The 15,349-nt window shown below is 48.4% G+C and overlaps 1 protein-coding gene across 2 annotated transcripts in view; it reads right to left on the bottom strand.

Annotated features, from left to right (window-relative positions):
- Positions 1-14,156, bottom strand: part of FBXL16 (F-box and leucine rich repeat protein 16) — an 85,319-nt gene extending 71,163 nt beyond the window's left edge. For both annotated transcript variants that reach the window (XM_050968305.1, XM_050968303.1), the window contains exon 1: positions 13,813-14,156. The gene's annotated coding sequence lies outside the window, so the exon portion shown is untranslated. The remainder of the gene's footprint in view (positions 1-13,812) is intronic.
- Between the last annotated feature and the right edge of the window lie 1,193 nt (positions 14,157-15,349).

Genomic DNA, 15,349 nt, shown 5'->3' with positions numbered 1-15,349 from the left:
AATGTTTGGATAATGCACAGTCCACTTTTTCCTCTTTGATACACCTTTCCCAGCTGGAGGCACCATGCAGAAGTAACAATTGCTGGTATGATCTGTTGGCTCTCTCCAAATCATTGGCTCTGCAAAAGGCATAGATTTCCTTTTCCTGTTCAACCACTGGTGAAGATTTGTTGCACAAGTGTTGCAGCATATGTGTGGGGCCCACCTCTTGTCCTGATCTCCAAGTTTGCAGCCAAAATAAAGGTGATAGGCTTTCTTAACCACAGTGGTTATACTGCACTTTTGTGATGCAAAAGTCACTTCACCACAAACATAGCAGAAGTTATCTGCACTGTTCACGCAAGTACGAGGCATCTCTGCTCACTTTGGCTAAACAGAAATGTGTCCCTTTGCAAAATCAAACACTGACAAATAAGAGAGCATGACACTGTATGATTTCTAGAGCTGATATAGGGCAATTTGTTCAGCAGAGTGATGTAAGCTTCATTATGATTGCATTATCCATGACTTCTAGGAATAACATGATGCAATTCATATCATGTATGATGCAATACCAGCTTCAGATTGCATCATTCATTGTTTTGCCTAAAAAGCAAGTACTGTCCAAACCCAGTCATAGATTTATTCATAGATCCAGTCAAAGATGTATTTTATCATTTCTGGTTTAAATTGAGATCCCTTCCCTTTATAACTCACTTATCCTCTGCCATTCCCAAGTCAAGGGTTGTATATACTGACCCAATAGCATATCTTGAAAACTAGAGCCAATCAACAATTTTAAGCATCATTTTCGTTCTCAGTGACCCAGAATTAGTAAAGTTGGACTACATTTATTTCAGACGCATTTTGGCTGTAGAGCAGTGTAATTACTCCTTGAGTACAGTCTTTCAACTAGTTGTGCACCCACCTTATAGCAATTTAATCTAGCCCACATTTCCCTAGTTTGTTTATGAGATGTCATGTGGGACTGTGTCAAAAACCTTCCTAAAATCAAGGCAGATCATTTGTACAGCTTCCCTCACCCACTAGCATAGTAACCCTGTCTAAAACTTTAGTAAGAATCACAATATCAAAGACTCACTAAAGTGCTAGCTCCTCCACTGGTGCTAATCACATAGTTCCATTGACTTTAGTGCAGCTGTATTGATTTTACATCAGCTGAGGTTCTGGGCCCAAGTCTTTAACACATCCAATATTTTCAGTGGACGGTGGAGCTGAGATGCCAAGTTGAAACCAGAATCAGGTCTGAATCTGATCCTTCTTCCCAATGTTCCAGAGCATTCTGGATACAAAAGTCCAGGTTGGGCTTATTGCACAAATAATAGCAAGCTGCCAAATCCAGAGTGGAATGTCCTATGAGTTCAGGGGCCTCTATTCTGGTACTGGGACTCAGCATCCACTGCTGCAAAGCCATCTGCTAACCAGCTGTCTGGAGAGCTCCTAGAGACATACTGATTGTTGCACTGGGGACTATTTAGCTTGCTTTGCACTTGGCACCCTGCAGACCACCATAGGAACGGCACAGCGAGATGGACCCCTGACTGTAATAGAGGCAGCTGACAAGACTCAGAGTGCTGGGTATAAAAAGTAGACAATTCCCAGACAAAGCACGATGGCCAGAAAACGTCTGGTAGCTCATACAGCTAGTTGCAGAAATTTGGCTGGCCAAAAAATCAAATTTTCCAAACTCAATCCGTGCCTTGGAAATAAGGCAGTTCCTACTCTGCCCTCATTCACAAATAAGGGTACGTCCACACTACTCGGGGGATCTCGTCTAGATGCAATAAATCGATCCCCGAACGTGCTCCCGTCGACTCTGGAACTCCACCAGGGCGAGAAGCAGAAGCGGAGTCGACGGGGGAGCTGTGGCTGTCAATCCCACACCGTGAGGATGGGAGGTAAGTTGAAATAAGATACGTCGACTTCAGCTACGCTATTCCCGTAGCTGAAGTTGTGTATCTTACATCGACTCCACCCCCACAGTGTAGACCAGCCCTCACTCGCCCAATGGACAGATGAACTAGATCAAATGGCTCATTTGAGGGGAGTTTTTTTTAAAAGATAATCCATGTTTCTTGTTCCCCACAGTCTTACCCTATTTTCTGCCTTAAGCTTACAGTGTGAGGTAGCATGGTCTAGTAGTTAGATCAAGGTAGTGTGACTCAGAAATCCTAGGTTCTAAGTAACTGACTCACTGGGTGACCCAGCACAAGTCACTTACCAACTTAGTGCCTCTGTTTACCTATCAGTAAAATAGGCATAACAAGGGTGATGCCAGCATGATGCTGGGGTGCTATGCTGACAGCAGTGCAGTCCTCTGTATAGAAAAATGAGGTCCAGACTACAAAATCTCCCTCAACTCCACAAGGAACCCCACTTCACTTCCTGTCCTAAACTGTTGTATGGGACTGCCATGTGCTGTCAAACAGTTGTGCTTCATTGCAGATGGGCCGCACATAGCTGGTGGAAGAAATGAGCTCCATGGGTAGTGTCTCTCTCACTCTCAGATCCTTTGGATCTGTAAATGCACTATCATTATAGCCATCCACATTAACCAGCCAGCCCCATCCCCGTAACCACTCAGCCAGCCAGTCACACTTGCATTAGGCTGTGATCTTCCATATTAACCAAAACTTCTTGCTCACCCTTCAAGTCTGCCATGCTTCTCGTGTTGTGATGAGGACACTTCGGATCATGTGATATCCTACCTTCAAGAGTGAGACTACACTGATTGTCCAGTTCCTTCCCTTTATCTTCTGCCCATAAACCATTCTGTCCCATCCTCCCTGTTCCCATGACTGGTATAATCCCCCTTTCAAGACCTTCCCCAGTACCTTCTCTTTCCAGTTTAAAAAACCCTCCTACAAGGGTTTTGCCTATTGGTTTGAACACAGGAGAGGGAACACAATGGGAGCTTCACCCATTTGCACCAGCAGAGAATTTGGTACAGGCAGTTGGCTTCCCATGTGCCCCACTGGAGGTAATTCCAAACAGTCCCGTTCTCTCCAGAAGGAAGGCCAGTGGTCCATTCATTCAGCTGCCTCTTTCTTCTCCTCCATCTGTATTTGTGGGGATTTTTTTTATAGTTTCACCGGACAAGTGACTGCCACCCAGATCTTCTCAGTCCATCCTCTTCCCTCCTGGATACCAGCTCATTAGAGGTACCTTGTACTCCTCCATGATGGAGAAGAATCCTCTGCAAATCCCCAGGGCTCCAGGAGGGACTGGCAACTCCAGGAACTAGCAAGGGTTTAATCTGCAGCCCAGTGGTAAAGTCAAAACTCAGCTTCCCAGGTCTACCCTAGCAGCCCTCTCCATAAGGGTTGTTATGAAAGGACAGAGCATCAAGAGAGAAATTTCCGGCAATTAGATCAGGCTGGCCAGTGCTGGTGGGATGCTGCAGAAACACCAGCCAAGTTCATGTGGATCTGCCCAGCTGGGTTCTGGCTCGCTTGCCTCTTGAGGAATGGCTCATACGAGCAAAGGGATTCACATGGGTCAGGGCTATACATGGGCAAACAAAAGTATTTGCTATTAGTAATCGCTATCCATTAGTCATCATTCGGATCCTTCACTCTCCTATTTAAAAAGATTCCACATGTCCAGTCCAGTTGCAGAGGTGATACCACTTGACTCTAACAGCACAATGAGAGTAGCAAACAGTTTTGTAGGCTCAGAAATCATCCACGCAAAATGGTTGGCAAATGCTATTGAAGAATGAAGAAGAAAATCTAGCTGATGATTTGCAAAGACCCAGGGAAAAAAGAGGTGATGTTTGACACATAATGTACTTGAAGTGAATAATTCTGCCAGCTCTAATGTAGACCTGGTGTCTATGTGTGGAATGAGACTGACTTCAGTGGAATCACAACCACTCCCACAGGGTCTGAAACTAGCCCTCAAAATCCCCTTATCCCATCTCCACCCTCACTCCACTTGACTCCCTGTTGCTCGTTCACTTGGTCCTTCATTCTCACTCCTGATCTGCCTGTATGGTTTTCAGTCTGTCTGTCAGTGAACTCAGACCCCTAAGCACTGTGTAAATGGAGATCTAGATCTGAACTTTGCCGGTCTGCTCCATCTCTAGTGTGTGTGTATATACACAGGGAAGTATGGGTTGGTGTGTCTGTGTGCATGGAGGTGTGTGTAGGTACAGATTGTGGAAGGGTTTCTGCACCATGGAAGTGTGTGTACATGGGGAGAAGCAAGATGGGATAGGGCATGGTTTCTATGTGTTTGCATGCAGGTGGATGCATGCATAAGGGGTAGGGATGGATGTGTATATGTATGCATGCAGCGGGTACAGGCACTGTGTGTGTGTGTGCATACATGCAGTGGGAGGAAGGTGCATCCACACATGGGGGTTAGGAGGAAATTCTCTGGCCCTGGCATTATTTACATGAATAAGTACTTCTTTGCTTCTGGTCCTCGTCGCAGCCATAAAAGTCACGTGATTAAAAAGGCTTTAGGAGAACCTGCAAAGAGTCGCTCCACTGCTAACTGATCAGACTGTCAGCCTAAACTAGCCAGACAGCACTTTGTACAGATCCAGCCCTCTTCTCATCTGCTTCCTATCTATCTACCTACCTTCCAACGAACCAGTGCATTTTCTACTCTGCCCATCATTGAGGTTTCTGAATGCCTCAATAGGAACTGCCTGTCACCTCGGAAATAGCACATTCTGCATTTCCCAGTTCCTTGGAGCCTACTTGCAGAGCAGGGGCTGCCGCTTTCACTTCCCATGGAGACCAAACAATTTCTTCTCCCACCAGGGCAGGGGTAGCAATAAATAAATCCACAGACAGCACTAGAACCAAAAAGCTCCATTACCATAGGCAGACTCAAGCTGGTCTCCTGATCAAAGGATGGAGTCAGAGCAGGCAGCCACAAGCACTCTTTGAAGCCTTACAATATGCTACTCCATGTGGCTTGATTTGGTTTAGCTCAGCAAAATACCCAAATCACAGATGGGTAAATAAAACTTCCGGAGATTAATAGGAATCACTGCATCTTCATAGCCTGATCCTCCACTGCCTCATGCCTTGGGGAGTCACACACACCCATGCCCATGGCTTTCCCCTCCTCTGACATTCCTTTAGGTGCTGCAGCACCAGCCTTTTCCTCTACTATTACTTCTTTGGATAAGGCAAGCAAATGGCTTATTAGCCTATCAGAGGGACACTGACAAGGCTGATTGGACCAAAGTATAACATACCTCTCTGTCTCCTTGTGGATTCTATGCAATAATTTATATTTGCCTTTTATAATAATACTTTTCACATACACAGCACCTGCCTCTAGTGGACCTCGACAAACTTTCCCAGGCACTAATGAACAAAGACATGCACTCCTGTGAGATGGGGAAGCAGGATTATTCCCATACTACAGATGGGAAAACCAAGGCAAAAAACTCAGTTAAGTGACTGAGCAGGGAATCCATATCAGAACAAGGAATAGAATTAATGTCTCCTGTCACCACAAAATCATCCTTCTTCCCTGACCTTTTTAAATCAAAACCAATGCTTTTTTCCTACTACAGAGAGTGTGTGTGTGAGAGAGCAGTTCCAGGAGCCTTGAACTCATGAGAAAACCTGCAGTGAATCAACATGTTTGTATTTGACAGAGGAAACAACATTCTAGGCCAGATCCTCAGCTGACCTAAAGAGGCGTAGCTCCACTGAAGTCCATGTTTGTGAAGTCAATCCAGCTACACTGATTTACACTAGCTGCAGTGCTGGCCTTGCATTTGGAAACTGAATCCAATTTCAAGCTCCCAAAATGTTCACCCTCCCCCAAGTGGGAGTGGAAAGGACAGAATGATACCAGTATTTCTGAACAAAGAGGATGGAGCCAGGCTATTCTCAGTGGTGGCAGATGACAGAACAAGGCAATGGTCTCAAGTTGCAGTGGGAGAGGTCTAGGCTGGATATTAGGAAACACTATTTCACTAGGAGGGTGGTGAAGTACTGGAATGGGTTACCTAGGGAGGTGGTGGAATCTCTATCCTTAGAGGTTTTTAAGGTCCAGCTTGACAAAGCCTTGGCTAGGATGATTTAGTTGGTGTTGGTCCTAGACTGAGCAGGGGATTGGACTAGATGACCTCCTGAGGTGTCTTCCAACCCTGATATTCTTTGAACTGTGTCCTTCTTATGCCTCCACTTCAAATATCTCAAACAGTTCCAATCTGCTGTGGATTTCCAGAGAAAAAGCTAGTTTACCTCTTCACTGTAGTCATTCAGAAGTCCAGCAGTGCTACAGATTTCAGCACTGAAGTCAGCAGACTGGGGCCCACCCACAGGTACTCTAGCAAGACAGCAACATTCACAAAATATAACGGGGAGCACAGCTGTCATATTGCTGACATTTCTAGATAGTCTGCAGTGAGTGACTTCAGACAGGTGACACATTTCAGAGTATTGGAGGAACATGGTAGATTAACTGAACTGTGCCAAGAGTTGGATCAGTAATAAGACTATGAGAGGAGACATGTGGGCCAGAGGCTAAGCACTAGACTGGAATCTCAGAGACTTGGGTTCTAGTCCAGGCTCAACTGGACAAGTCTCTCCTTTCTGATGTGTCTCTCTCTATTGCAGATATGTCACTGGTGGATGGGACCCTTTAGGTGCAATGGCAGTATAGATAATGATAATATCTTTGCCAAGATTAATTTGTTAACTGTTCCAGAGCCTCTGTCCCAATTCTACTGGTGGGGAAATTGAGGTACCGAGGGCTTGCATCCCCCTATGTGAACAACAGAGATACACTGGCATCAATCAGCTCTCTGCCTTACAGGAGGACTGGCCATTCTAGCCCCAAATTTACCATCACCATGCAGAATCAGCCTGTCCACACTATCCCTCACACAGACCCTTTCCTTCTCTTGGCACAGAATCCCACTAAGATGAATTGTTTCCCACAACTAAGTCAGACGACAGGGATTATAGTCAGAGGCGAGAGGGCCAAGATGCTCCAGGAAAGCACAGCCAATCTCGAGATAGAAGGCCAAATTCATCCCTGATGTAACTTCTCTGACTTAGTTACTGTTGGGGTAAATTTCAGCCCATCAAACTACTAAGGGACCAGCTGTCAGAGAGAAAATAATGAAAAATTGATGCTAACAAAATTCCCACCTACTATAAAGCAATGTCCCTCACCCTCCTTGAGGGTGAGCAAAGATTTACAACAACAGTCCGAGAATGGGAGCTTGGCTAGTCCTTCTGAATGCTACACAGCAGAGCTCATTGTGTGCCCAGCTGGGAAGCCAGGAGCAGGAGATTCCACACAGCAGTGTCTGGTCCTGGGATGCAGCAAGAGCTTCCCCACAGCAGCACCAGTGCCTTGCAATGGCAACTAGAATGCCAGCAGCCTGAGCTATGACAAGAGCATCAGCTGATCTCTCAAATCAGCCTCCAGTCAGGGTCTGCCACCTCTTGCCAGCAGAAAGTGCCCTGCTGCAGTTTCTAAGATTTCCTCCTGTCCCAGCAGTGCCCTGGCAGAGTCTGCATTGGTTCCAAAAGAAATACAGCCTCATCCTCTCCAACACACCACATTCCTGCATGTAAGCCCTGGGAAACTCAACTGCCAGACCTCAACTGCCCAGCCTTGAGCACAATGCAAAATCACCAGCGTAGAGATGGAAAGCATGGGATCTGCTAGCGCAGAGCCCACAAAGGTGGGGATTAGAATACCAGGATTCATAACCCAGGTTCTACACAGCAGGGAAAAAACATCCCTGGAACTCAGATGCCAGCACTGGAGTCCAGCAGAATCCACCTCTCAGTGCCACCCTCTCTGAGAGGAGCAGGACCCAAAAATTACTAGCTTTCCACTGGCAGGCTCCAAGTGCAGCAGAGCACATGGGTGTTTGTGTGTCCCTGGGATGGCACGGAAAGATCAGGCTGTCTCTGCTGGAGCTACCTGTTGATTTGAGAAGCCCTCAGGCTCACTCCACTTCTCGCTGGGTAGATGCACTGTGCCCCCAGGGGCTGGGGTGTGGATGGGAGATGGGTCTGGGAGACACTCACTCACCTGCATGCACATTTCACCAGAAAGTTGTACAGCTAGCTGTGCACCCATGGCGGTGTGTGTAGGTGTGGGTGTGGGGGACAACCTAGGATGCTGCTGATAACAATTAGAGTCAAATAATAATAGTACTTGGCTCTCAGGTTATCCAAAGACTTTACAAGCATGAACTGATTAATCCTCACCCATGGTGGAAAGGAGCTAGCATCACCCCAATTCCACAGTTCGGAATCTGCTAAAGCACAGAAGAAATGATCTGAGTTCCTGACTCTGTCACTGGTGCCTGGGCCAAGTCACCCCCCTTCTCACTGCCTCAGTGGCACTCACCAGCATCACAGGAAGGTGGATTTGCTGCTGTTTGTAAAGTGCTCTGAGATCCTCAAATGGGCAGGGTAATATTATTATTATGAAGTGACTTGCCTGATGTCCCACACCAAATCAGTGGCTGGCCTGGAACTCAAACTCATGAATTCCTGGACCCCAGCACTATTCTCAGCCCACTGCCCCAACTCTGGCTCTTTCTACTGCTCCAAGCATAGCCAGCCGTTGGAGAGAAGTGACTTTCCAAGTTCATCACAATGAGAGGCTGGTGTGACTAGAGCTCCCATCCTGGCTCTTACTTAGCCAAGCAAAGTGGCTCGTCCCTTGCATGATTTGCCTGAGGTGAAGTGTGAGGCCCTACACGCTAAAACTCTCTGGGCCCAGTCCTCAACTAGTGTAAACTGGTGTCACGCAGTGGAAGTCTGTGGGCTGATGTACACCAGCTGTGGAGCTGGACTGTGTCAGGTGCATGTCAGAGCAGGGAAGGAGTGGGGCACTTACACACTATCATACAGAGGGCTAGAGACATGTGGACTTATCAAAGTGAGTGCAAACCATGTGGGCAAAGCACTGTATCAGTCCAATAACCTTCCTAGCGGGACCTTCCCAAAGAGCACGTCACACTGCCGAGCTCACTGGAGTTACCCTCTTCAGTTACCCTAGCTCGAGTACAAACTAACTCTCCACCCTGGCCCTGCACTCACACACGTGGTGCTAAGAGTTTGGGGACATGCCTCCTAGTTCTTTGCTCTGTGGAATCGTGTCCATTCTGGGCACATGAAGGGGAGCTTTGGGAAGGCACTGGAGGGCATGCACTCCTCGAGGGGCAGTACCATGCAGCCACATTGCAAAGTGGTCATGTTAGCTGCTGATGAGCTTTAGCTACAGCCCCTGATGGGCCAGCCATCACCACTGTCATAAACAGTGAGTTAAGGGTTAATAGAATAGGAGTTACTTCATGTCTCTTTTGCCTGTAAAGAGTTAACAAGTTCAGTGAGCCTGGCTGTCACCTGACCAGAGGACCAATCACGGGACAGGATACTTTCAAATCTTGAGGGAGGGAAGCTTTTGGGTGTGCTGTTAGTTTTTGGTTGTTGTTCTCTCTGGTTTCTCAGAGGGACCAGACGTGCAACTAGGTTTCTCTCCAATCTCTCCAATACAGGCTCTTATAAGTTCAGAATAGTGAGTACTAGGTAGATAAGGTGAGTTAGGCTTATGTTTGTTTTCTTTATTTGCAAATGTGTATTTGGCTGGAAGGAGTTCAAATGTGTATTTTGCTGAAAGGATTTTAATTTGTACTTGTATAGTTGGGCTGGGAGGGTATTCCCAGTGTATATAGCTGAAAGACCCTGTAAAATATTCCATCTTAAATTTACAAAGATAATTTTTACTGTTTTTCTCTTTTTAATTAAAAGCTTTTCTTGTTTAAGAACCTGATTGTTTTTTTATTCTGGTGTGAGACCCCAGGGGACGGGGTCTGGATTCACCAGGGACTTGGTGGGGAGAAAGGAGGGAAGGGGGAGAGAAAGGTTAATTTCTCTCTGTGTTAGGATTACTTTCTCTCTCAGGGAGAGTCTGGGAAGGGGAGAGAGAAGAAGGGGGGAAGGTGAATTTTCCTCTCTGTTTAAAGATTCAAGGAGTTTGAATCACAGTAATCTTCCAGGGTAACCCAGGGAGGGGAAGCCTGGGAGAAGCAACAGTGGGGGAAAGGGTTTACTTTCCTTGTGCTAAGATTCAGAGGGTCTGGGTCTTGGGGGTCCCCGGGCAAGGTTTTGGGGGGACCAGAGTGTACCAGGCACTGGAATTCCTGGTTGGTGGCAGCGCTACAGGTTCTAAGCTGGTAATCAAGCTTAGAGGAATTCATGCTGGTACCCCATCTTTTGGATGCTAAGGTTCAGAGTGGGGAATTATACCATGACAACCACACTTGAGTGAAGGGGTTTACTGTGTGGACAGGACTGGAGGTAGGAGCAACACTTGAGTTATAACTCAAACTACAGTGAAGACAAGCCCAACACACCCAAATTTCCTGCCTCTAGCATCAGAGCCAAGTGGAGTAACCTGCAATTACATCAGGTATATACAGGGAGTAGGGGAATCAGAGGCACAAACTGAAGAATAAATGTCTTGGTGCTCCTGCTTGAGAAAGATGTGCCCAACCTCACAAGCCAGTCCTGGGCCTAACAGAATGTTGCTGTTTTGCCTGACCTCCCAGCATACCGTTTGATTTTTGTTAGGGACTTTCCTATGCCCCTATAATAGCACTGCTGGCACTGCCAATCATTCTGCTGACATTGCTTTCAATGTGCCTGCAGGTCTCCTGCCTCCTTCTCCAGCCCTGACCCTTTCAATGAGTTTGCACCTTTGCTGTCCAGGATTGGGCTCCAGTGGGGACAGCAAAGCTGGGCATAACAGGGCTGAAAACACCATGGACACAGGGCAGGTGGGGACAATGTGAACATCATCCCAGAGAGCAGAATTCTCTCTCTCTCTCTCTTCCTGTCACCTTCCCTCCATCTTTCCCTCTCTTTTACCTTCCCCCTGCCTCAGCTGCTCCTGCTCTATTCAGCATCTGTCCTGAGCTCCCAGAAGGTGGATTTCCCTTTAGGTCAGGACCAGAAGAAAGGGTCCCTGATGTCATGGTCCTGGATGATGGCCTCAAGCAAATAGACACAGCAGACACGACATCGAATTTAAGCAGCCCTGGATCTATGGAAGTAGGATGGTTACAGAAAAGGCCGCTGCTTTATCAATCACTTCTGCTCTCCCCACTACACCCCTCCATACACAGTGACCTAGTTACACCAGTTGCAACTACTTGGGTTTGACCGGGCTTGCCCAGAGGTTACAGAGAGCGGAGTTGTCCTACACCTAACCTGCAATTATGCATCTAAAGCAATGTGCTCTCCAAGAGCAGGGAGTACATGGGAGCTGGGTGGAAAGGCCAAGCCACTGGGATCCCTGTGGGGGTTAAACCCAGCACCTTGAATGGGATGAATCTGCAGTAACCAGCTGCACTCACAGGAAGGGTCCAGAGATGAATTAGCAAGAAAGGTTGGCTCAGGCTTTCAGCCGTGGGGATGAAGGTCAACCTGTAGAATTCTTTGCCAGAGGATGTTGTGAAGGCTAAGACTATAACAGGGTTCAAAAAAAGAACTAAATAAATTAATGGAGGATAGGTCCATCAATGGCTATTAGCCAGGATGCTGTCCCTGGCCTCTGTTCAGGACTGGCTCCAGGCACCAGCAAAACAAGCAGGTGCTTGGGGCGGAACATTTCTAGGGGTGGCATTCTGGTGCCGGTAATCATGCCGACTCTGGGGCATGGGGAAAAAGTGCCCCCGCTGCCCCAGCTCACCTCTGCTCCACCTCCACTTGATCCCCTGAGGGCGCCGCCACCGCTTCGCTTCTCCCCCCTCCCTCCCAGGCTTTCTGCTCGCGAAACAGCTGTTTCGCACAGCAAGTTTGGGAGGGAGAAGAAGTCAAGCGGCGGGGCGCTTGGGGGAGGCGGCAGTGGTGGAGCAGAGGTTAGTTGGAGCGGGGAGTGGTTCCTCTACCCTCTGTTACTTCCTGCACCCCACCACCCTAGCTCGCCTCCGCTCTGCCTGCTCCCCTGAATGCGCCGCTGCTCTGCTTCTCCATCCTCCCTCGCCTGAGAGGGAGGGGAAGAAACAGAGCAGCGGCACACTGGGGGGACCAGGTGGAGCAGAGGTGAGCTAGGGCAGGAGGTCGCGGGGGGCCCCCAGGAAGCAATGTGGGGGGGAAATGCGGCATGCCCAGGGAGGAAGAGGGGCTGCGGATTTGGGGAAGAGGTTCAGAAGGGGTGGAGTTGGGATAGGGCCGAGGACAGGGGGGCACAAAAAAAGAGGAGGGGGGCAAAAAATGTTTTGCTTGGGGTGGCAAAAATCCTAGAGCCAGCCCTGCCTCTGTTGGTCAGACGTTGGGAAGGGGTGACAGGGGATGGATCACTTGATGATTACATGTTGTGTTCATTCCCTCTGAAACACTAGGTATTGGCCACTGTCAGTAGACAGGATACTGGGCTAGATGGACCTTTGGTCTGACCCAATATGGCCATTCTTATGTTTTTCTCTTTCTCTCTCCCTCTCTCCACCACCCTTTCAGTGTGAAAAGTTATGCCCAGGCTAGTGGCATAAAAGCTCCTGCTGCAGCTGCCAGTAGAGGAAGGAAAGGTTCCATCTTCCCATGCTGCCAGTTGGTGAGCCTCTGACTCAGTGTGCTACAGCCAGGCAGGGGGCTGAGTCCCTGAGCAATCTCTCTGCTCTTACACTCCTCCGCAGAGTTTGTTTCAGTGCCCCCTCCCCACAATCAAAACTTTCTGGTGCTTCAATGGGCCAGCTGCACAGACACCGACTTCCCAAAATTTCTATGGCCTGACAAGCCTGTTCCACCTACAGAAGTTACACAAGTCAGCCGGCCTCCAGTCTAAAGCCAGCAGCAATGCCCCAGCCTTCCCACTGGGCCCAGCTTTCTCTTTGGCCATCACACCTCCCACTCCTCCTCCTGACACCAGTGGGCAGGGTGAGGTAGTGGGGTCCATAACAGCCAGCCAGGAGGTTGATTTGCTGCCACTCTCTCTGGTTCACTGGCTTTAATAATAATAATAACAACAACAACAGGAGAATACCAATCTCCTAGAACTGGAAGGGACCTTCATCAAGTCTAGGCCCCTTCCTTCACTAGCAGGACCATTTTTTCCCCCAGATCCCTAAGTGGCCCCCTCAAGGACTGAACTCACAACCCTGAGTTTAGCAGGCCAATGCTCAAACCAGTGAGCTATGCCTCCTGCCCCTCCCACTTGCGTGATTGCCACATCAATTCAGAGCCAGAGCATGGTCGAAGGGACCAGCACAATGGACAATGATCCTGAACAGTGCGGAGGAGCAAGAGAAACCCCCTCCCGCTAGCATGCTCTGAGCCACTGGCCCAGCCAGCTACTCCACCCCAAAGGATGCTAACCCAAATGCTTTTGGGGGGCTGAGAAAGCAAAGCATTCAGCACATTGCCAACCACATGAATCACAGCATTGACCTCAGGTCTGTGGAGTGAAAAAATAAATAAATAAATCAACCGCAAACCACTGGCATCTGGGAATTCAGCTTCCACCATTTCTATTCAATGCAGAGAAAAAAGAGGCTGACACCAGAGCATTTCCCCCAGCCAGTCGGAGAAGCAGCACGGGGCAGAGCAAAGAGCACTGTACTGAATGGAAATGAATGGAGCCTAGTTCTACCGGAAAGATGATGCTTGCCTGCCATTATAGAACCCAAGCTCTACTAGGCAATGATCATCAAGGAAGGCTATAATTACAGCCCTTGTATCTTCCCTGGTTCTCATTGTAGCACCGAGCTGCATCCGTCTGGGTGGGATGTTTTCCTAGGGACATCAATACAAACTGACATAAGGAGCTTTGTACGCCAAAGGATCTGCAGCGAGATACAGCCCTTACCTCCAGCGGCTGCTTCCAGTTCATGCCATGCCTCTTCGGGAGCTGCTCCTCCTTTTATGTGCAAGACAGCATCAGGAAAAGAAACAGAACAAATCACCCACTCTGATCTACACCAGCCCCCAGCCGGGGTCAGATACAGGACTGGGGAGCTAGATCCTCCCACACAGCGTTGTTAGATCAAGTCTTTCAGAGAAGAATCCATCACTCTGATGTTTTGTAAAATAAGGGTGGGAGAGAATTTGTCTCACCAAAAAAAAAAAAAAGAAAAAGAAAAAGCAAGCAAGACAGCAATCTCAGGGGACTGAAATATACTTCCCCTCCTCCCTAACAAACTGGGAGCTGGTATCCAGAGAGCAGGATCTGAAAGATGCAAGCTGTCTCACACGCACATGCTGGCATGCGTGCATACACACACACACAGTGTCGTAGACCAAACCCAGTTAAAGAGACACAGCCATTATTATCATTAATGCTTGACTGCAGGCTGCTAGTCTCCTCACCTCCTGGCTAGGATCCTCAGAGATTACAACCATTCACTGTAGGAAACATCCAGGATTAGGATTTTTATTGGCTTCCCCCCAACTTCCCTTTTTGCCCTCTTGAGGTCAATCATACGGCCTTACATTTGCAAAAGGACAAAACAGCTAGATAGGAGAATACTAAGATGATAGACAGTTAGGTAGATATTTTAACTCTGAATATTTGGTTTTGGACACAAAGCACCTGGTACTCCCCTCTCTCCTTTTGGGGCACCGTTGTTCACTAGTGCTGTAGTGTTCACCAGCGCTGTCGTTTCACTGTAACCCTTCCCCGGGTAATGAAACAGGCAGCTTGTCACGAGCTCCCGTACAAAGCAGGGTTAGTGGCGAGTAGCTGAGCTGTTGTGACTCACATGAAATGTATGAGATATTGCTGCTCCCGATGAGTCCTTCCGGGTTGTCACTGGCATGACATGCCCAGCTGTGCCTTTCATCCTCGATCCACATTCTTGCCACCGAGCCAGTGGATGTGACCATCAGGCTGAGTAACACACCTGCTAGCTAGCTTTCCAGGCCATCTGGGTCCAGCTACAGATGAGCTTTCAAGTCAGGGAGATGGGAGAACCAGCTGAATTCCTACCCTGGGCATTGGGAAGGGAAGCAAATGCCCTCATTCCCACATGCTCCAGTGGTCGTCTGTGCTCATAGGCTGGGGGCCTGCATGGACCACTCTTCTGATCTGTTGCCCAAGGGACAGCAAACTTCCCCAGACTCAGAGGATTAGCAAGGCCAGAGCTGGAGCTCTGAACCCCACTAGCTGTCCCTTACCACACTGAGCATGCCAGCTCCCTCACCCACAAGCTTTCTTGGGCACATGTGCCACTCAGCCAGCGACCCTACTAAACCTGGGGGAAGGGAACGGTCAGCAAGCATGGGGGCAACCCCCCCTCACACTCAAGCCAGGGACACTCATTAAAGGTTCCCCACCCCAGCTGCCACTGAAACCTGCCTCCTCCGCCTTCCCTAGCCCTGCAGAAGCCTGGCTGCCTTGCTCCCTT

Source organism: Gopherus flavomarginatus, chromosome 9, assembly GCF_025201925.1.
Source record: "Gopherus flavomarginatus isolate rGopFla2 chromosome 9, rGopFla2.mat.asm, whole genome shotgun sequence".
In the NCBI taxonomy this organism is placed as follows: Eukaryota; Metazoa; Chordata; order Testudines; family Testudinidae; genus Gopherus; species Gopherus flavomarginatus.
The sequence above is the reverse complement of the archived record's forward strand: the minus strand, read 5'-3'. Positions and strand labels throughout refer to the sequence as shown.